The 21,673-nt window shown below is 40.3% G+C and overlaps 1 protein-coding gene across 3 annotated transcripts in view; it reads right to left on the reverse strand.

The window, feature by feature from the left end:
• TSHZ1 (teashirt zinc finger homeobox 1) overlaps positions 1-21,673 on the reverse strand; it is an 85,425-nt gene that overhangs the window by 35,493 nt on the left and 28,259 nt on the right. Inside the window, exon 1 of one of the 3 annotated variants that reach the window (XM_034429338.3) lies at positions 10,570-10,743. The exons of the other annotated variants lie outside the window; for them this stretch is intronic. The gene's annotated coding sequence lies outside the window, so the exon portion shown is untranslated. Of the gene's footprint in view, positions 1-10,569; positions 10,744-21,673 lie in introns of those variants that run through there. 3 annotated transcript variants of the gene reach the window in all.

Genomic DNA, 21,673 nt, shown 5'->3' on the forward strand with positions numbered 1-21,673 from the left:
GACTGTTGTAGTACGTATCACCCTCAAGCATACTTTTTAGCAATATGTAAATTAGCAATTACTTTAGTATTAATGTTTCACATCCAGAGGTTCTACAGCAAAGATGAAAGTGAACGTAAGAATTGAGAAGATGTCAATTAAACAAAAATCATAAATATGCTTAGGTTGTTATACATTTGAAAGTTCTAAATATTGGATTTAGATTAATTAAATAAGTGGTTCTCTTCAGATACAATATTAAAACACTGAATTCAAGCTCACAACCTAGCAAAATGCTAGGTATGTCCTTTCTAAACAGTGCATCTTATAGCAAGTGTGAATAAACTTCATACAGCCGTGGAATTCACTGTTAAACAAAAGAGGGTTTTATTTAGAGTCTATGGAATATTTAATCATTTCTTCAAAATTAAGTATATCATTGGGAAAGGTGAGAAAATAAAGGAAGAACATACATCAAAGTATTTGTTTTATAATAAAGGTTTCAACCTTGGGTAAATTGCTTGACATAGTCTCCATCGTGCTATTACTTAGTATGTGTGTTTATGTTGTGTATGTATATACTGTATGTATGAGTAGGAATACATATATTTTCATACAGGTTGATAAAAGAAAATAAGCTAACCAAACAACATATTTAGCAAATTTGAAAAATTAAAAAGAAAAAAGGAATAAAAAGTAAAACTTTAATTAAATTGCTTGAAAATGGATCTTGGGCCACTCTGTCTTCATGCCAGAGTTAGAAAGACAAAAAGAAAGAAAGAGTGAATAGAATATAGGATAACTGCTACTTAGATATAGATTCCATTATCACCAGTAGCATACAAAGGTTATGTTTCCAGACCAGTATTTCTCAATCTTGGCAATTTTAAGATGTGTGCATTTCAACTTCCAGAATTCCCCAGTCAATATGGAGTAATCCTGACATTTTAAAATTGTCAAAGTTGAGAAAGATTGCTTCAAACATTAAAACTGCAACATCTAAACATCCAATTGCAAAACTTGGGAGTTGAAATGATAGATAGATAGATAGATAGATAGATAGATAGATAGATAGATAGATAGATAGATAGATAGACAGACAGACAGACAGACAGACAGACAGACAGACAGACAGACAAGTGTTTCAAAAATACTTGAAAAAAAAACAGAAAGAAGAAAACAGAAAAAAAACAGAATAACTACTATAAAATCAAGATTATGCCCCCTTTTACACTTCAAAATGTACTGATGTTAACAACAAAAAGCATACAGCATGCACTGATCTGAAGATGGACAGCTGGTAATTTCGTAGCATTCTAAAATCAAGTCTAGAAATTGTACATTTTAGCAATTTTACATATTAAGGAAGCAGGACTGAGTTTTTAAGATAAAAGTCAAACTATAGTAGACAATTCCTTAGTCCATATCTTTGCTAAAAATTCAGTGAAAATAAACTAGTGCATTTAGAGCCCTGTTGTATAAAGGTTAGCTTCCCGATTCTGTTCAAAAGTTGAGGAAGTTAGGATGTGCATGTGCACACATATAAATACACAGAGGCCATTTCTACCTATTATATATAACTACAGCACTTTTTATATTGTGCACTAACGTTCTTACAGTCATGAGCAAATGGGAAGGACAATGATAATAAATACTTTTTGCATCAATGCAGAACAATTCCATTTTTTTAAAATGGAAACATTAGAAATAGCATGTAGATAAAAATATTTTCCATAAGCAATGCCAGCCAGAATCAGGGACAAGTGGGACTTAACCTGTAGAGTAAATGTGAACTGAATTACAAGTGATGGATATTAAATACACTTTTGAAAGTTTAGGAAAACTTTCTGAAAGTACTTTGAGAACTTTGCCTTCTGTATAATAAGAGTATTTCTTCTTCATCAGTCATGTATAATGGAAAGCAGTTAGAGACTGTGTGTTCTGAAATTTCCCGAAGTAATAGAGCAAGGTTTATTTTAACAGGAACATGATATTATAAATTTCTCCTTGAATACTCTAACACGAACTTTTAACGTAAGAATTCTCAAATTGTGGGGTTTCAGTGCTTCAAATACCTTTGAGTTGGTGGCTTTGAGCTGTACTACATAGAGAATCCAGACACCCATTTCTCTTTATGATTGTTGCGGTGTGCCGAGATTATGTGATTACCCTTTGTGACTTTCTGAGAAGCAAAATCAATGGAAAAGCCAGATTTACTTAGCAACTATTTGACTAACATAACAACTGTAGTGATTCACTTAACAACAGTAGAAAGGTCACAAAATGGGCCAAAACTCATTTAACAACTGTCTAGCTTAGCAGCAGAAATCTTGGGCTGAATTATGATCATAAATCAAGGACTACCTGTACCCAGTACCCCTTAACCTAGATGAAACCTCTAAAGTTTAATAAATATTTTGTGTTGGTTGGCCTAACTCCTAAGAAAGATACTATCCTATCAATATCTACATTTTTATTCTAGATGAAGAGCAAATATTTAATAAATAGAACAATTCACATAAAGGGGGAATTGGTCTTACCTGACATGCCCTTTCTTGGGATGGAGGGAGCAGCAGTCAGCAATGGGTTAACTCTGTCTGTTAGCTGCTAGGACTGAGTCTGCAAACTGTTAAGCCATGCCTTTTCCTCCTGCTTCCCAGCTTTTTGATGAAGGTGTCAACGCGGACTGACATGTGGAGCTGTGAAAAACAAAAAGAAGTGCAGAACCCTCCCGGACCCCAAGACCAGACGGAAAAACCGGGTGGGGCTGACTGCTGTTCCCTCCATCCCAAGAAAGGGTGTGTCAGGTAAGACCAACGCCCCTTCTCCCTAAAGGAGGGAACAGCAGTCAGGAATGGGACATACCAAAGCTGGCTGTCCTATTGGGAGGGAGTAGTACGGTCCTATGTCCCCCGCTCTGAATGGACTCTTTGGAGCACCCGCCTGCCAAAAGCTGCCTCAGCCGAAGCGTACGAGTCCAGCTTATAGTGGCATATAAATGGCGGAGGGGACAACCAGGTAGCCACCCAGCAGAGTCCTCCAGAGATGCTTGAGTGGCCCATGCAGCCAAAGTTGCTGAGCTCCTGGTAGAATGGGCGGTGATGTGTCTCAGGACCAGTAAGGCCTGGACCTCATATTCCTTGGCAATAGAAGCCCTAAGCCATCTCCCCAAGGTCAATGACGTGACCTTGCAACCGAGCATTGCTAGTTGGAAGGAGACGAAAAGAGCTTCCGTACTCCTGAGGAAGGAGGTCCGTTTAACATAGGTACAAAGAGCCCTCTGGACATCCAATGTATGCCAAGAACGTTCCAAACTGTTGGCCGGCTCAGGACAAAAGTTGGGTAAGACCAGTTCTTAAGCCTTGTGGAATCACGTGTTGATCTTTGGCAGGAACGTTGGGTTCAGGTGTAAAACCACTCTGTCAGCGTGGAAGACGCAGAGGTCCTCCCTGATCGACAGAGCTGCCAGCTCAGATATTCATCTGGCAGAGGTGATAGCCACCAGGAACGCCACCTTATAAGACAGGTAGAGTAGACTGACCTCCTGTAGAGGCTTGAAAAGGTTCCGGGTAAGGGCAGTTAAGACCTTTTTCAAGTTCCACGTGGAAAGTGGTGCACCACTGGAGATCTAAGATTAGTGGCCCGTCTAAGGAACTGGCGCACCACCAGGTGCTGAGAAAGGGAATCCCAGGCTCCACAAGTCAAAATGGAGGACAGGGCTGCTAATTGTCTCCGAAGAGTATTAGGGGCAAGCCCATCATCTAGCCAGTCTTGTAAGAAGTCCAAGACATGAGCTACAGAGATGTCCGTGGGAACCAGGCCACGTTTCTTGCACCAGGTGCAAAAGGCCCTCCATGTGGCATTATAGATATGGTTAGTGGAATCCCTGCGGGAAGCCTGGATAGTTCTGATGACCCTGGAGGAAAAATTGTCCCCTCTAAGGAGGCCCGCTTAAGCGCCAGGCGGTTAGTTGGAACCACTTGCGGTCCAAGTGGATCAACACCCCCTGGCTGAGGGAGATTCTGTCCTGAGGGATCCTCCAGGGTCGATTCACTGACAAGGTCACCAGGTCTGTGAACCAAGGCTGTCTGGGCCAATGGGGGGCCAGAAGCAGAAGCTCCTCCTCCTCCTCCAGAAGTTTCCAGATGACTCTGGGAATCAATGGGAGGGGGGAAAGGCATAAAGGAGTCCTGATGACCATGTGTTGCGCAGAGCATCCACTGCCTCTGCTCCCGGCGTCAGAAACCTGGCAAAGAAGTGAGGGATTTGGCGGTTGTCTCGGGTGGCAAAGAGATTGACTGTCGGGAGGCCAAACCGGTCTATCAACTCCTGGAACAGGGATGGGTTTAGGCTCCTTTGTTTCTTGGCAGCCTTTTGGGCCTTCTGGAAGGCTTGTTCTATGGCCTTATGCCTCTATTTGACCCATTTTCGGAAGCCTTGGAGGGCTTCTCTGATTCTTTTCATGCTCAGGAGTGAGTCTTGCCCTGCTTTGCAGGCCTGGAGCCCGACGGCCCTGCCTCGTGGTCACTGCCCTGATCAAGAAGGGCATGTCTAGGAAATGCGGTGGCCATCTTAGAATCCTCGAATGGGAGTCTAGGCCCTGGGATATTAGTAAAAATGAGGCTAGTCCCTCAGGCTGTTAATGCGCCTAGCTCTGAGAGCCAACAGCAACGAAATCTGCCCTCGTTTGAGGCCTGCAGTGGCAAAATCGGAGGGATGGGGGGAGTGAAGGAGCTTGCGGCTTGAGCCCTCCCCCCGTGCTGCTATTTCTTCCTGCGGCAAAACTGTCCTGCAGCCTCTGGGGCCCAGCATCGCAGAGCTATGCTCGTGAATACTGGCCCTGCCTTCAATTACCAGGGATCAGCTGCTCTGCAGGAGTCTCTCCGTCGGAGCGGTCTTACCGGCTCTTCAAATTGGCGCCGATCTCCTCTACCGCTCCCTCAATGCAAGCGCTACAGAGCCAGGCTTGTGGGCGCTGCCTTCAGTTGGCGCTTCAAAATGGCGCCGATCCACATCCTCCAGGCAAGTGCTACGGAGCCAGGCTTGTGGGCGCTGCCTTCAGTTGGCGCTTCAAAATGGCGCCAATCCGCATCCTCCAGGCAAGTGCTACGGAGCCAGGCTTGTGGGCGCTGCCTTCCTGAGGCACAATGAGGCCGAATCCTCAGATCTCTGATGGGTCAGCAGTTCGGGGCTACACCCATGAGCGCTGCCCTGAGACTGCCGGCTGGCAGATCTCACACGGCCTTCAGCAGGCTCAGGCTGAATCGCCCTTCACTCTGGAATAAACAGGGAAGCTCAACCAGCCAACTGGGAACTGTCCCTGCAGATCTTTAAGAGTTCGTCCAAAACGGTGTTGGAAAACAGTCAGAAATGGATCAGCTTGCCAAAAACACGTCTGTCCAGCAAGACTGAGTCTAAAAGCTGGAAGCAGGAGGAAGAGTCGTGGCTAAACATTTTGCAGACTCAGTCCTAGCAGCTAACAGACAGAGTTAACCCATTCCTAACTGCTGTTCCCTCCTTTATGGAGAATATGTTTTGTTCCCCTTTTTCATTACAGAATTCCATTTTATGTTTAAAATCAACTATCTATCAAAGACGATAGATGCTGCCCAGAGTCATTAAAACTTGGACAGCAAACAAAATTATTATTATTGTTGGTCACACTGTCAGCTAAATTTAGACTGGATTTGGCATTTTATCCACCTACTGAGACCTTTCCAAGGACCTGATATAGACAGATGTTGTTCCTTGATATTGTTAAAAGGTATCTTGCAAGATATAAACTGTTCCAAGTAAAGCTGACTTTTGAAATTGACTGATGATGATTTTGTCAACATATTATTATCCTGATGAAGAGCCCTTGCTTATATACATTGCAAAGTTTAGTTTATTCTGTTGCGTTTTCAATTGTTTCTACATATCGTTCACATGCACACATATAAAAATGATTATAAATGATATATATTAATAGATGTAAGATATACAGTGAATTTACAGATTTGTAATTTGAGCATTTTGTATTAAGCCAGGTTCAATTCAAGTATAACTGCAATATAATCCTCCCCCCCAATCAAAATCTCCATTTACATTAGAATTTTTATTTGGACCCAGAAGTTCCTATTTTGTTACCCCATTTTGCCATTTTGTCTTACTGCACAATCTAAAAACCAGGGAATGCTGGTCCACTTGCTAAGATAATAAGGATACATTTTCTCCTCTCTCTCTCTCTCTCTTTTTAAAAAAGCTTCACTTAGGGGCAGCATTTTTGAGAGGTGTGAAAATGTTCATGAAATTCAACCCCATCACTTCAGCTCAATTATAATTACAATCTTAATTATATTTTTATTGTTACAAATATATTCATTCATTTTGTCTTTGACTACATTTTTGACACAAATGAAGTACTATAATTTGCTTATGATGTCTTTATATTTTTATTTTTGTTTAAAGTTATCACACATTACTAATCAACCCCAACATTTTGTTGTCATATATTATTTGTACTAGAGACTACTCGGAAAACATATTATTATTTCAATATTGTATATGGTCCTATATTTAAAATATACAAATATACCTTCCAATAGCTTTCAGAAACTAATTAAATTAAAGCTTGTATCTAATATCTGGCAATGTTTCTATTTAAACAAAAGCATGTTTGGTATTATGTACATTGAAAGAAAACTGGATATATGCCTTCCGGCATCTCAAATGTGTTGACAGTTGATTTTACAATGTAAGGGTGACTAAGAAAGCATACAGTCTACCAATCTACCACAATCCCAAACTTGAAATAAATCTTGCTGCTACCACATTTCTGAATAAACTTATTTTTGAAGGGTTATTTTTTTTATGCTTGCAAAAAATATTGACAAAGCTCCATGTCTAAGAAGCAACTTTCAGAAGCAACATGCCTGTATTTATTAAATACATAATCATGTATTAAAATCATGTATTGGGGTGGGTGGTTTTGTTGTTAGAATTCCAAGTGATTATACTATACCTATTTTTGTAATAGCAAATCAGTTTGTTCTGTCAATTAAATACTTCCCTATTTTTAAACAATACAATAGTATTCAAAATGAGAATAATTTTATCCGTCATAAATCTCAAGGCAACTTGAGAACTCTTAACACATATGTCTAACAAATTGTTTAAAATGAAAAGAGGTATTTTCATTCATGAACTCCCATTATGGAATAGCTTACTGTTTGGTACACCTGCTATCTTCTATAAAAGAATCTTATTTTCTGGCATCTTGTGAAGACTTCTCCATTCAACCAATACAGATTGGTCTCTCAAGTGTGAAAGCTGCATGTTTAACTTTGGGATGCTACATGTTTTACTTTGTTGTTATATTTTAATGATGCTTTTCAATTTATGATTCAATATATTGTTTTGTATTTAAATTGTTTTTATGTTTGTTCATTTCATGCTGTCAAAAGAATGTTATGTTATGAGGTACCAGACCGAGGTTGCAAATAAGTAAATCAAAGCACGTATTTTTATTATTTGGACATTTATAATAATACATTACTGATGAATTCAATATATTATTTTGTATTTAAATTGTTTTTATGTTAGTTCATTTTATGCTGCCAAAGAAATGTTATATTATGAAGTACAGACGAAGGTTGCAAATAGGTAAATCAAAGCAAAGTATTTTATTATTTGGAGGTTTATAATAATACTGATGATATAGTGAAATTTTAATATAAAAACATTTTACAGGAATTATTGTGGTAAACATATAAATTAAGTTATTCACTTGAAATAAGTATCAGTCCCAACATTAATAGCCAATAAACCAGTTCATTTGCCTAGACTCAGTGCCCTGTCATAACCTGCCCACGCCAGCTATGTCAAACCTTTGCCACACATGTCAAAAATAGCACACCTGATTTCACCAACATCCGACAACAAATATTTTCAAAAGTATGCCTTGTCTTTGTGCAATTTTCAGAGGCTGTAGAGGCCACAGGAGAATGAAGTGTTCTCTAGCACAATTTCCGGATGTCATGCAAGGGGGCCATACTCTCATGTGGCTTCCAGAGCATCTCAAAACCACATGAAAATGAAGCATGTTGTGGCTACAAAGGCTACAAAAGAGCATTCTCCAAAACTGCTTAAAGCGTGAAGGCCTTGTGCAACCCAGAGCAGCCTCAGTAGATTTGCAGGGGTCTGTCAACATAAAGAAAATGCTACCTGAAGGCAAGCAGTGCCCGGAAGATCCCGTGGAATGCTCTTGCCCCTTGGGGAACAAAACAAGACAGCCTTTTTGAGTGGCAGCAATGGCTCTAGGACTAAAGTCAAGGCCCAGGCCTCTACTTCAGGCCCAACCTCAATGCTGCCACCAAATGCCACTGTTTAAAGTGGCCTAGATGGTAGGGTAGGAAATGGAGAATTTTTTATCTTTTGTTCAGCGAGAGTGACACATCAACTGAGTCAAGTTGGGCATTTTCCAAAATTTTGAGACATTGATCCCAAAAGGTTTGCCATCTCTGATCTGTGCTGCCTTACAACTTGCTAATCTGCCTGGACATTGCTGCAACAGTATTCCATTTTATATTTGCAGGCAGCATTATGGTTATTTGTAATGTATTGCCAAGCAAGCTTGCAACTGAAGAGGAAAGGAAAAAAGCATGAAAGCGTGAATGTATATACCAGTGTTTCTGAATATTGGCAACCCCCAGAATACCCCAGCCAGCAATTCTGAGAGTCCACATCTTAAAGTAGCCAAATTCAGAAACAGTACTATAGACAAAAGCCTCCCATCTCAGCCTGTGTGAGCAAACAATATGCAACTCTTCTAGGATCACTTCAAAATTATCTCTGATCCTTTCCAGTCATCTAACCTATTATGTTCTCCTATTAGTTCAATCTTGCCAAGCATTTTTCCTTAAATCTATTGTCCATTCACATTACAAGCCCAACATATCCGTATTTTTGCTTGCTAATTTTTGCCTAGAAAGTCAGATTGTTATAGTAGATAAGGCATCAGGCTAGAAACTAGGAGATTATAACTTCTTAGTAGTGCCTTAATAATACTAAGCCACTGGTGACTTTGGGCCAGTTATTCTCCCCAACCTAGGAAGGAGGCAATAGCAATAGCTATTTTGAAATTTTGCCAACAAAACTGCAGGGACTAGCAGGCAGTTCTCAGCAGTCAAAACTGACTCGAAGGCACCAAATAAACAAACAAAAGCCTAAAGGACCATTTATTCTTTCTGAAGTAACTGAATAAGATATATCCATGAATATTTTCTGAGCAGTTTTCTGGATTTTTTTTTCCTAAACAGATTAGTCTCCCTCACATCTGAGCACCCAACCTGCCTGACCCCTATGGTGGTTAATCTTAATTTCACTTCCATAAATTTTTTGACCTTATTACCAAGTTTTTGTTCCAATCAGCAAGGCTATCAGGGTTACATCCACCACTGAAGATAGTAATGGGGGTGGGGAGTGGGAGGGATAGGAAAGTTAATGAAATTCTATCTTCAGCCTGAAAATTGGACCAGTGTTGTTTTTCCATTTTCTAAATTGAGAAAATAATATCTGAACTATCCTAGGGTATAGTTCTCCATGCCATGTTTACATATCTATATTGTAATAATATATATTAGTGCAAATGATAAACCACTATTAAGAGGGGGAGGGCGGGAAGCCTGCAGTGGGAAAAATACAGTTCAGTAATAGGATTCTCTTAGAATTTCTTGCGTTTTCACAGTTCTTTCTTGTATTACATTTTTAATTTTTAATAAATTATTTTCCGCATTTCAATATGCTTCCCATTTTTAAGGGAGGGAGCCTTGGGTCAAATATTCCTGTATTTTTGCCAATATACCATGTTTCCTTTCTAATGTATTTTGTCACTTCTGCGAAAATGTAATTGTTCTACATTTTATGCATTAGTATATATTTTTAAAGCAATCAAAGTTCATTATGCCAATTTCAGTTAAAACTTATAATTATTTAAAAAGTATATAACACAAAGCAGCAATTAAAAAGCACAAGATCAGCAAACTAGGCATCTTTTAACATATGGTACTGCAAAATCCCAAATCAGGGAACTGACACATTTAACTTGTGCTGGTAACTGTCTCGTATCCACTTGAGGAAATAAAATTCCTTACATACAGTATTATCAAATCTAGTTGCACAGAAAAATCAGTCTTGCTCCAGTTAAGTCTTTCTGAAATCTGTTGCCAGCCGGATGAGTGGGTCTTTGACTATGATGACTGAGAAATATAGTCCCACACATCTAGAGAGCAATAGCCGGCATAAGGGCACTCTGGTTTTGTAGAGCAACTAGAAGCCAGAATGTAACTCTCGAAGCCTGGATATGTACCATATGCAAAAATGTACTTTCTCATGCTTGCTGCACTGATATTTCATGCTATTATCTTCATTTCACACATGGTCATTCCAGTCAAGGAGAGTTAATAAGGACTGTGAATGAGGCAGAGTTCACAATGGAATCCAAGACATATAGCTGGTAATACTTGCAGCTAGACTAAAATTTATTTCTGTCCTATACATATGGTCTCATATTTGATTTGTGAGCAACAAACACATATACACTATTATTACCTATCGGAGCTGAGTGAAAAAGTCTTCTTTGATACTGCGAATCAATAAATGAAATAGCCTAGCATCTATGTCCTTTTCACACCCATTATTATATGCTGCTCAGTTAATTCTGTCAGTGGCTTGTTTTCCATGTCATACAAGCCTGAAACACACAAGTGCCTGTGGGACAAAAAGAAATGTCATGATTCCATACCACAAAAATCTGACTCAATTATTTGCATCAAACGAATAATTATACAAGGAATTTGCATCATGCTGTCACTATATACATGCCACTATTTTGATGCAAATTTGGTTGCTGAAGATGTGAATACTGATATAGAGGTATACTGAGATACCTCTCCTAACAAGCCAGAGGAAGAAATCATTGTTTGTTTTTCATCTGTTGAGTTTATTTGGAAGAAATAAGTAAAAATCTTTCCCCACCACCACCGCATGTCATGGATGGGAAGAAAGCTTCTACTATTTTCTTATGTCAGACTTCTCCAACTTGGTATTTCCTAGAGATATTGGAATTACTCCCAGGTAGCACAGGGAATTTTCAAATGGCACGTTAAGAGAAACTGGGTTAGCCCCTCCTGTTAGGCCAAAATGATTATCAGAACATCAAGCACTAGCATTATGGCTTGTTCTTAGTAAGTTAAAAATCTTAAGACATTCTGTATTGTGCTATGGTGTATGTGGCACATATGGGTGTGTTTCTAAACATAGCTTTACTAATGTTAGAGAAATATTCTTCCCCTCCTCCGAGGTATGAACTGTCCATGTCTTTGCAGAAAGAAACTGCTCACTCCTATGATAATTCCCTTGTTTCAGAAAATTTCCCCATTACTGGAAGATTAGTATATACTCACATATACTTAAGATGAAAACGGCAAGTTATTCACAAATTTAAAAAAAATGTTATAAAACTTATAAGCTTGGATCAAACTTGCCCATCTGTGAGAATGGAGCCAGGCTTGTAAAAGATCTATTCTAAAATGTTTTCTTCTTTCAGCATTACTGCCACTGTTGCAGAACTAAGCACTATCTTAAATTAAACTCTGCTAATTCAATTACTAATCAAGCTTAAGAAACTATCTTCCAATTATGCTTGGAAACTAAATAGTACCACCATGTATTAGGCTGTAGCTCTCATCAAATCCAGCTAGCGTGCTCAATGGGTACATTGGTTATGGGTAATGTTGGTTGTAACCAGTTCAATCATTTTGACTTCGAATAATGAGGCTGGTAGCCCTTTGGAGGTCACCATTCCACAAAAAATGATATGAACAGATTATATAGCTATGAATATGTAACTATACTGATTAAAAATGACAGAGAAAGGCTAGGATCATGGACATCTATACTTCAACTTTCTTAACTCATATAAATATGGGAACTATAATCCTATATACATATCGTGTTTCCCTGAAAATAAGACCCTGTCTTATTATTTTTTTGAACCCCAAAATAAGCGCTTGGCCTTCATTTCAGGGAGGTCTTATTGTTTTGGGGCGTGTGGAGCAAGACAGGGCTCCTCTTGCCGTCTTACCTAATTTCCAGCTGTCTCCCTAACCCTATCCAGAGGAAATGGTGGGGACCAGCTACGCATGCGTTTAAATATTTTCGGGGAGGGCTTATTTTAGCGCATGTGCTCAAAAGCCCGATTTGGCTTATTGTCCGGGGAGATCTTATTTTCAGGGAAACACTACACTACCCTGAAAAAACTGGTTTACTCTTCCAATATCTCCAGAAGAAATCATTTGTGCAAACTAATCGTATTTGCCCTTTTTGACCTAATTAACAAAATTCCTCGTTTTCTTTCCAATAGAATCATAGCTTGTAATGTTTTAATGAAAAGCATTCAACCATTTTCAGAGATTTACAATTATATTCAAAATCTCATAATACAGTTCCTAATGAACTTTAGTGCATAAACCCATATTTTTTTCCCATTTGTTCTCAAACTGTGTCAGTAGCTCTTCGCTGCCCTCAACTCCCCATTAAACTAGTTAATTTGGCTGTGCAAAAGAGAAAAAAGCATACAAGGGACAGTAGACATTTCCACACTAATGAGTGATATAACCGCCTTCTGAATCAGAAGACTGTCCAGCTAAATCATGTGGAGTGTGGGATAACTAAACCTAGCTAACTGCTGGATGGTCATCTCAATTTAGGGTTGTAAATTATGGAAACTGAGAAATATAAGGAAACCGATACTTAGCCAAGAAAATCTAAGTCTGACAGGGGTGGGTTCTACTTACCTTTACTACTGGTTTGCAGCAGGACCATTCCCACGCGCTCTTCTGTGCAAGTGCAGAAGCGTTTTGATGATGTCGGGGTTGGTGGGCGGAGCCTCCCGCCGGTTTTACTACCTGTTCTATAGAACCAGTGCGAACTGGGGGCAACCCACAACTGAAGTCTGACACTGTTCATCACAATCAACCTCAGGAGCAGAAAAAGTGAGGCTGAAGTGACTGTGTACATATGCTACAATTCTTTCCCATATAAAATAATAAAAATATAGTTATTTCAGAATACTGGTAATATAGAACATGCAAATATGGCTTTGGATTTTCTTTAAATAAAATAGCGGAGATCTACTTTCCTTTCCTGTTTTGAATGGGGGAAATGTCTGTATGATAGAAAATAAAGAAATAAAGTGCTAAAGGGGAAGGAAAAGATAGAGAGAAAAATAGCTGCAGAGGAAGCTGCTAGCAATGAAAGGGGCATATCAACACTTCTTAATAACCCTAGATTATCTGGTTTTACTTCCACAATAACGAATGATGAAGTGTTAAAAAAATTATACATCATTAGATTGTGGTGGGATTGTGTTGCTCTGAAAGGAGACTGACTACTTTTATACCAGTATATTTAGTAATAATTTAAGGCTATTGTAGTCATATGCTCAGACTCAGTGGGAGCCAAAGTTTTTTTAATGGTTGACGTAGAAACCAGGAGACTATGAATTCTAGTCCTGCTTTACGCATGAAAGCCAGCTGACTGACTTAGGTCCAGTCACTCCCTCTCAGCCCCACCTACCTCACAAAGTTGCAATTATGGGAGAAATGCAGTAAAACGAAAATAGAATTATGGTTATTATTTAATGTCCTATCCATTTCCATATTCCATAGAAAGCCAAGGTTTCAGCAGTGTTTTCAAGGAGGCAGGAACATCTCCAAGAACCTTTAGTAAACTATTCATAGTTGTGTCATTATGTGGTAGAAATAAATTATCTAGTGTATCTATTTTGACTCCACATTAATATTATCTGAATTGGCACTTAGAACTTCGAGAGTTATTAACTACAGAATGAAGACAATAATGTTTCTTCTGGATTTTTAATCCTAATCGTTGTAAGGAAAATAAGGGTAGAACCTTGAGATAATTTGTAAATTTGATCAGCCATGAGGTAACTTTGAGGCTAGGTAGTACTTTCCGGTGCTCTAAATCATGAAAGACAAAAAATTCAGGCAATGAATTATTTACATACTAGCTGTACCCGGCCACGCGTTGCTGTGGCCTAGTCTGGTGCTTCCGCTGGGCTAAAAGAGCGAATCTGAAGTTCCAAACTCTCCACGAACATTTGGTGGGCGTGGCCAACTCGACGTCACTCACATGACAGCCCCCTAGCCATGCCTACCCAGTTGGTGATTAGGGCAGAGAACCAGTTGCTAAAAAACAATGGGAACCACAAAATCCTCCCTCCCTGTCTCCCCCTCTCTCTTGTCTGTATCTCTGTCTCTCTCTCCCCTGTATCTCTGTCTCTCTCTCCCCCTCTCTGTATCTATGTCTCTCTCTCCCCCTCTGTATCTGTGTGTCTCTCTCCCCCTCTGTATCTCTATGTCTCTCTCTCCCCATCTCTCTGTATCTCTCTGTCTCTCTCTCTCCCACCCTCTCTGTATCTCTGTGTTTCTCTCCCCCCCTCCTGTCTTTCTGTATTTCTCTCTCTCTCTCTCTCTCTCCCTCTGTTTATCTCTGTCTCTGGCCCGGCCTCTTCTGCATCCGCCGCCTCACCCTTACCTTTTCGGGCCAGGCCTTCGCAGCTCTCTGCACCACAACAGAAACTCGGGGGCCCCCTCCATCCTCCCTACACAGATGTTCTCTGGGGGTTTGACAGGGAGACGCATAGCAGGGAAGGGAAGGGAGGGAGGGGGTGCGGCGGGGGTTCGAGGCTGGTTTGGGGCTTCCCGCCCGAAGGAAGAAAGCGGCAAAGCCAGAAGCCACGCACAACCCACTGGACCCCTGCTGCGCAGTTCTCCCCCCCCCCCGCCTGCTAAGGGCAGGGGAATGATTAAATCCCCTGCCAATCCTCCCTTCTGGCCGTTTCCGCCCCCCGAAGCCTCCTCAGAGCCCCTTTTCTGCCAGAGGCCAAAATTTTCATGTAGGCTCCATGAACTGCCAGAGCCCCCACCTGGGAATGCAAGGCAGTGCTGGTCAAAGGTGACCCCAAGGCTCCAGTTGCCTACATCTCCCACTCACCAACCGGATTTGCATAGCACCAGTTAGCAGCTGGTCTTTCTGACCTCAGGGCCCGTGGTAGCGCTGGGCCAGGCACGATTCGGGCCAGGCGAGGGACGGAGGGTTCCTGCTCAGCGGACCCAGGCAGCCTCGTTGTCAGGTGTTCTTTGGAGGGAGCTCCGAGAGCGGCTGGCGAGGGGATGGGCAGCAGCGACGGTCAAGGCTAGTTCGCGGGGTGGCCGGGGGAGGTCAGAGCCAGGCTCAGGCAGGCCCCGCCCAGCCCTAGAAGCACCGGCTGCGAGGGCTTCCCAGCAGGGAGCTGGCTGCTTACCTGCCGATCCTGGTGGCAGGACATGGCCCTCGGGCGTCTCTGCCTTTCAAATGTGCAGTTTCTTGGAAGCAATATGGAGAGTCTAAATATAAGGAGCAGAAATCTGTTGAGCGTAATCAGGGCTGGGAGGCTGTCGTGTTGGTTTTACGTCCAACAGATGGCGCTGTTTTTTAATGTTTTTCAATGTTTGTCAATGTTTTCCAATGTTTTTCATGTTTTTACCTGTCACAGGTGTGACATGTATATAATATAGGTATATAAAAACATAGTCGAATGCAATATTGTGTCAAAATTTGAAAGCAATCGGTGAAAAACTTTCAGAGATGTGCAGTTATGTACAAATGGACATTTACATTTTTATTTATATAGATAAAGAAGTTGTGATTAAATAATTATCTTATTTAGCAAGGCACAAATCCACTTAAAATCAATTTATTCACTTTTGTTGCATTTCTTTTGTTGCATTGGTTCTGCTTGGAGCAATGCAGCAAATTCTCATCTTGATAGCAAATAATGCATGATGGCCTAAATGTAGTGCTACATATTTATTGCGATAAGCACTAATTTTTCATTTACTCATCCTACATCCAAGCACATACTGACTTTTAATTTTGTCTCCCATACTAAAACATAAACTGTTTTTGTTTCCCGTACTAAAACTAATTCCTATCAATTTTGTCTCAGAACAAATTTCCCCTATTTTCTGCTCTGATTTGTTCACAAAACCTAATAATTTTAAAAATGTAGATCATTAACCATTCTTATTTAATATGTTTAGTTAAGGTAGATAAATAAGATGAAGCTAAAAAGTGAAATTCTTCACATTCATTTTGAACTTTGCAGAGATTACAGGTTTGGGGAATTTTTACCTGTGAAGAAGGCACCAAGTTAAAATTAGTATGCTAAGATATAGATATGAATGTATAGCCATTTCAGCACTTAATTTAGTTCAAGAGTTCATATTTTCAAGCTTTTATTATACCACACCTTATTATCATTAGGCTGTGACTTATTTTATTTAAATTTCTTTTATTAATTGTTTTTGATTTAGCAATTCCTTAGTTTATATTAATCTGAAAACGTATCTTTGGTCACTAACCATGTTAATATTCTATTACACTGATATCCAACTTTTAAAATAAATTTTAGAAATCTATGACTAAAACTTTGGAATAGTAAAAAAAAATAAGGAAAGACCTAGCATATTATTTTGACTGGGTTTCTTTTAGTTTAATTATGCAGCAAGAATCAGAAAGAATATTTAACTTTAAATTAGGTTAAATTTTGCTAGTGGAAGTCCTATTGTCATATAGATATAAAGTAACACTAAATTCTTGAATTCTAGACATAGGTTCCAATTTTACTAGTTTACTAATTAACTAAAATAATTTAGGTCCAGATATCAACTTGTAAAGACTGAACCTATATTCTAGAATTTCAGGTAGTGGTATATAGCAATTGAGTTTTCACTAGCACATTGTTTCAATGGTATCCAGAGATCAATTAACTGCAACTATTCAGAAGAGTAGTGCTCATATTCTCTGACTTAATAAACTTAATAAAAGTAGAAATAGTATGGTAATTTATTTGTGTTGATCATGTATAAATCAAGTGCTTTTGATTTCCAAACGTTTATGCTACAGGAATCCTGCCCAATGTAATAATCATGATTATAGTTAAATAATATATAATTAAGGTTATTCCTTTCTGAGTATTAGAATATAGAGTTTATAGCACAGATGTAACAACGTTAACAACTATCATTCTTCTAAATAGGAATTTTACATTGTTTCATTTAAAAGAATATATATAGAGAGGGGGGTGGGTGGGTAGTAAAACATGCGTAAAAATTATTTTGCTTCCTGAAAAATGAAAGCAGGATTTTAAAAGTTAAATTTTACATAATTATTTGAGTTTCTCCATTATACACAGAAACGAAACTTGAAATTTGGTGCTTTCTGAACTATATTTTCATGGTAACAGCAAATACATTTATTTCATGCCTTATTTACATTGTGGGGACGCACTGGTGCAGAGACTTAAGGCAGGGGTGAAATCTAATTTTTTTTTGCCACCGGTTCTGTGGGCGTGGCTTGGGGGCGTGGCCTGGTGGTGGTCATGTGACTGGATGGGCGTGGCCAATTTTTAAAAAACTTTTAAAAGCATTTTTAGCTAGTAAAAAATGCTTTAAAAAGTTTTTTACAAAAGTTTCCAATGATCAGCACCTGACCAGCCTGACCCCCCTTGCCAAGCCAGATCCAACGCCTCCTAGCCCCAAAGATTGCAAGCCCTTCTACCTTGGCCACCCAGTCTGGGAGATGACGGGGGGGGAGAGAGAAACAAATTGCTCGGCTGCTCCCCCTTTTCACTCAGTCCGAGCTTCCTGTTGCGGATTTTCATGTCTTTCTTCACACACCGGGGATTGTCACCCTCGTCTTCTTCTTCCTCCTCCTCTCCAAGTGGAAAAATGCCAGGAGCACAAAAAGAAGCGCTTGCTTGCTCCTGACATTTTTCCATTTGTAATGAAGCTTTCGTACCTTGTGAAGGCAAGTCTGGCTTCCTGCGCTAAAAATCTCACCACTACCGCTGTGCGCGCGGCTTGTGTGTGTGTGGATGTCGGCCATGGGCTGCTGCGAAGACCAGGAGCAAACACACACACACAGAGGCTTTAAAAGACCTTTGAATAAAGGTGGGGGTGGATTGGAGGGGTCATTTCCCTCCCCCTCCCTGCCTCCGCACCGACATTCAGTGCAGCACACACACACACAGAGGCTTTAAAAGACCTTTTGAATGAGTTGAGGCTCCTTCAGGTTGGCCTCCAAAGAAAAGAGGAATGAAGGTGGGGGTGGATTGAAGGGGTGAATTCCCCAACTCTGGTTTAGCCGGCTGGGAATGGGACAGCAGGCACAGGCCGCTGCGAAAGACCAGGAGCAAAAAGACACACACACACACACACACACACTGCGTGCACAGCAGTAATGGTGAGGTTTTTAGCGAGCAGCACAGGAAGCCAGACTTGCCTTCACGAAAGCTTTGTTACAAATGGAAAAATGTCAGGAACAAGCAAGCGCTTCTTTTTGCGCTCCTGGCGTTTTTCCACTAGGAGAGGAGGAGGAGGAAGAAGATGAGGATGACAATCCCGGGCGTGTGAAGCAAGGCATGAAAATCCACAGCAGGAAGCTCGGGGTGAGTGAAAAGGGGGAGCAGCCGAGCGCTTTGTTTCTCTGGAACCGGTAGAAACCGGTAGGAGCTCTGGTGGCTCAGCAGACTAATTAACATCCACTTACATCTGCTGCCTGCAATTACTGCAAGTTCAAATCTCACCAGGCTCAAGGTTGACTCAGCCTTCCATCCTTTCTAAGGTAGGTAAAATGAGGACCCAGATTATGGGGGCAATGAGCTGACTTTGTATAAATATACAAAAAGTATGAAGGCTATTGCTTAATGCATTGTAAGCCACCCTGAGTCTCCGGAGAAGGGTGGCATATAAATCAAATAAAAAAAAAAATACTTAAAAGGTTTAAAAAAGTTCCCATGGTCACGCATCACTCAGCTAATCGTCAGAACTTTTTTTTTTAACTTTTTAAGCATTTTTTTACTACCAGTTCTCTGGAAGTAAAAGCAGGAAATAACGATGACTGGGCGGATGGGCGGAGCCTCAGGTTGCCATTGCTACCAGTTCTCCGAACCACTGGCCATCATCGCTACCTACTCGCCCGAGCTGGTCCGAACCGGGAGCATTTCATCCCTGGCTTAAGGACTCTGGAACTACCAACCAGTAATGGTTTGTAAGGTGGTGGTTTGAGGCCAGCTCTGTGAGACAAAATAAGCTCCTGTCGCTTGATCCCTACTCCTGCCCACCCCAGCAGTTTCAAAGAATGCAACCTTGTGAGTAGATAAATGGGTACCACTTTGTGGGGCGGGGGGGGGGGAAACTAACTGCATTCGTGTGTGAAGAAAGTGGAAGCCAGCCCAGGATCTTGCTGAACACGAGGCATTGAGACATGATGCGAGGTGAGGCAAAACCAGCAGAGCAGCCTGGAAGAGCCAGCAACCCAAGTGCTGCTAATTAATTGGTGTAAAGCTAGTTTGTCCCCCTGCAGTGCACCAAAGATAAGACACACAAGCACCAAACAGAATGAACTAGCCGTGTCTAGCATGTGTAGATTTTCCTGACACTGTAAGCCATATACTAAATAATAATAATAATAATAAAATAAAAAAACAGCATTCCTGAAGAAAAAAAATTGCAATATTTGCAAAACTGCAAAAACTTTGTCTTTAGCTGGAAAAGGATAATCTAAGTGCAGGTAGCCCTCATTCAAGAACCATTCATTTAGTGACCATCTGAAGATATAACAGCGTTGAATGAGAGGACATACAACCATTCCTTATAGTGTGGTCATTGCAAATCCCCCCAGTCACGTTATCACAAGTCAGGTACTTGGAAACCAGCTCTCAATTACAGTGGCTGCAGCGTTCTAAGGTCATATGAATGCCAGTTGGAACCTTCACTGCTGTCTTCCAACAAATCAATGGAGAAGCCAGTAGGAGGGATTCAACTAATAATGGCAATTGTAATCTTATATCAGATTTCATATGCCTTGCAAGTGAAAAAGAATACTGATTCCAGGCAGTTATACTTTTTTATGCCTTGAAGCACCACAATGACATTTCCATCACAACACAGTAAAAGCCACCACTACCACCCAAAATTAAGGTATTCTTAGTTTGGAAGACAGCAAATTAAATATTTAAATTACTTTTGTAATATTTAATTTACAGGTATGTAAGTAGAGTTGAAAGCCAGATAAGTAAATAGAGCCCAAATAATTACTAGACATTTTACTACATTGGTTGCCCAGTCAAAGATTATGCATATCAAGATAATGCTTTCCCTTCTGTCAACCTATGTCTCTTTATTTTGTATGTCTATCTAAAACTATATATGAATTATGTAGCTAATAGCCGATCCTTGCATCATCATAATTATTAATCTTGCTTCTTCTCTATCCAATCACCAAGTTATCTCCACATTCTGAGAAACAATTTTTACAAAGATCAAGATTCAGAAATTTGCCCTGGGATCATAGCATTTTTTTGTGCATTGCATAGAAATTAAATAGTGGGACAATGCCTGATCAATTTTAGTGATATTGGTTGAAAACCGAGCAAACTATCTTTACAGAAATCAATTTAGAAGGAGTAATTTCATATGAAATACAGTCTGATGAACAGAAAAGCAATATAGGAAAGTGACAGTGAAAGACCTATTGGGTCTTTATTTTATTTAAAAAGATAACATAAATAAAAGTACCTAATACCAAGTTGAACACCGAGTTTCTCTACACTAAATTCAAGATTTAGCACTAGATCTATTATATAACTAACTGTCCAAGTTTGAAACAATAAAATAATTAGTGAAAACAGCATCTCTGTCTTTACTCTTTAAAAAAATCTTGTCTCTTACATGCAACAAAATGAAATTCAAGAACTGACCAAGAAAAAAGGAGGGAGAATCTGCCAGGGGAGAGCATTAAGTTTCTTTTACAGAATTACCGTTAGGTAAATACCCAAACCTGATCAACATCAATTGCATTTTTGGTTGCTGATCTCTCTCGTTATCACACTTATGAAATTACTTTGAACAGATTGAGAAATCCCAGGACTTTAGGACAATGTCATAGAAACGGTTGACACTGACATCATAGAAAGCCATAGACCATGGGTCCTCAAACTACAGCCCATGGGCCACATGCGGCTCGCTGAAGCCATTAAACCAGCCCACGCAAGACCACGAGGCTGCCCTGCCTACGCCCCGGCCGAGCACAGGACTTATCTTCGCTAGCCCCGCAGGCTGGAACTGAAAGGTAAGGCCAACAATTTTGGCCTGCAGAGACGTTCTGGAGGCAGGGGAGGTGAAAAACGGGGCGCACGGACACCCCAGGAAGCCAAAAACCGGGCAAAAACAGCCTGTTTTCACCTCCCCTACCTCCAGAAGATAGAGAAAGAGAGAGAGATAGACAGAGAGAGATACAGAAAGAGAGAGACAGAGACAGAGAGACAGAAAGAGAGAGAGATTTCTCAAGCTCCTTGGGGCTGAGAAGAATTGCTGCAAAACTGAGTTTTTTGAAGTGGACCACTAGACTCCTAAACAACTGAAAAAAATGATCTAGTAAAAAGAAAAGTCAACCAAAAGAGCAACGTGCAAACAAAACACTCCCAGGAGCAAAACAAATTAAAGTTTAATGAATGGACTATTAAATTGGCCATGCCCACCTAGTCACGCCCACCTAGTCACATGACCTAGCCATGCCCACCCAGCCA

Source organism: Pantherophis guttatus, chromosome 3 (assembly GCF_059756535.1).
Source record: "Pantherophis guttatus breed Tessera chromosome 3, ASM5975653v1, whole genome shotgun sequence".
NCBI classification, from domain to species: Eukaryota; Metazoa; Chordata; class Lepidosauria; order Squamata; family Colubridae; genus Pantherophis; species Pantherophis guttatus.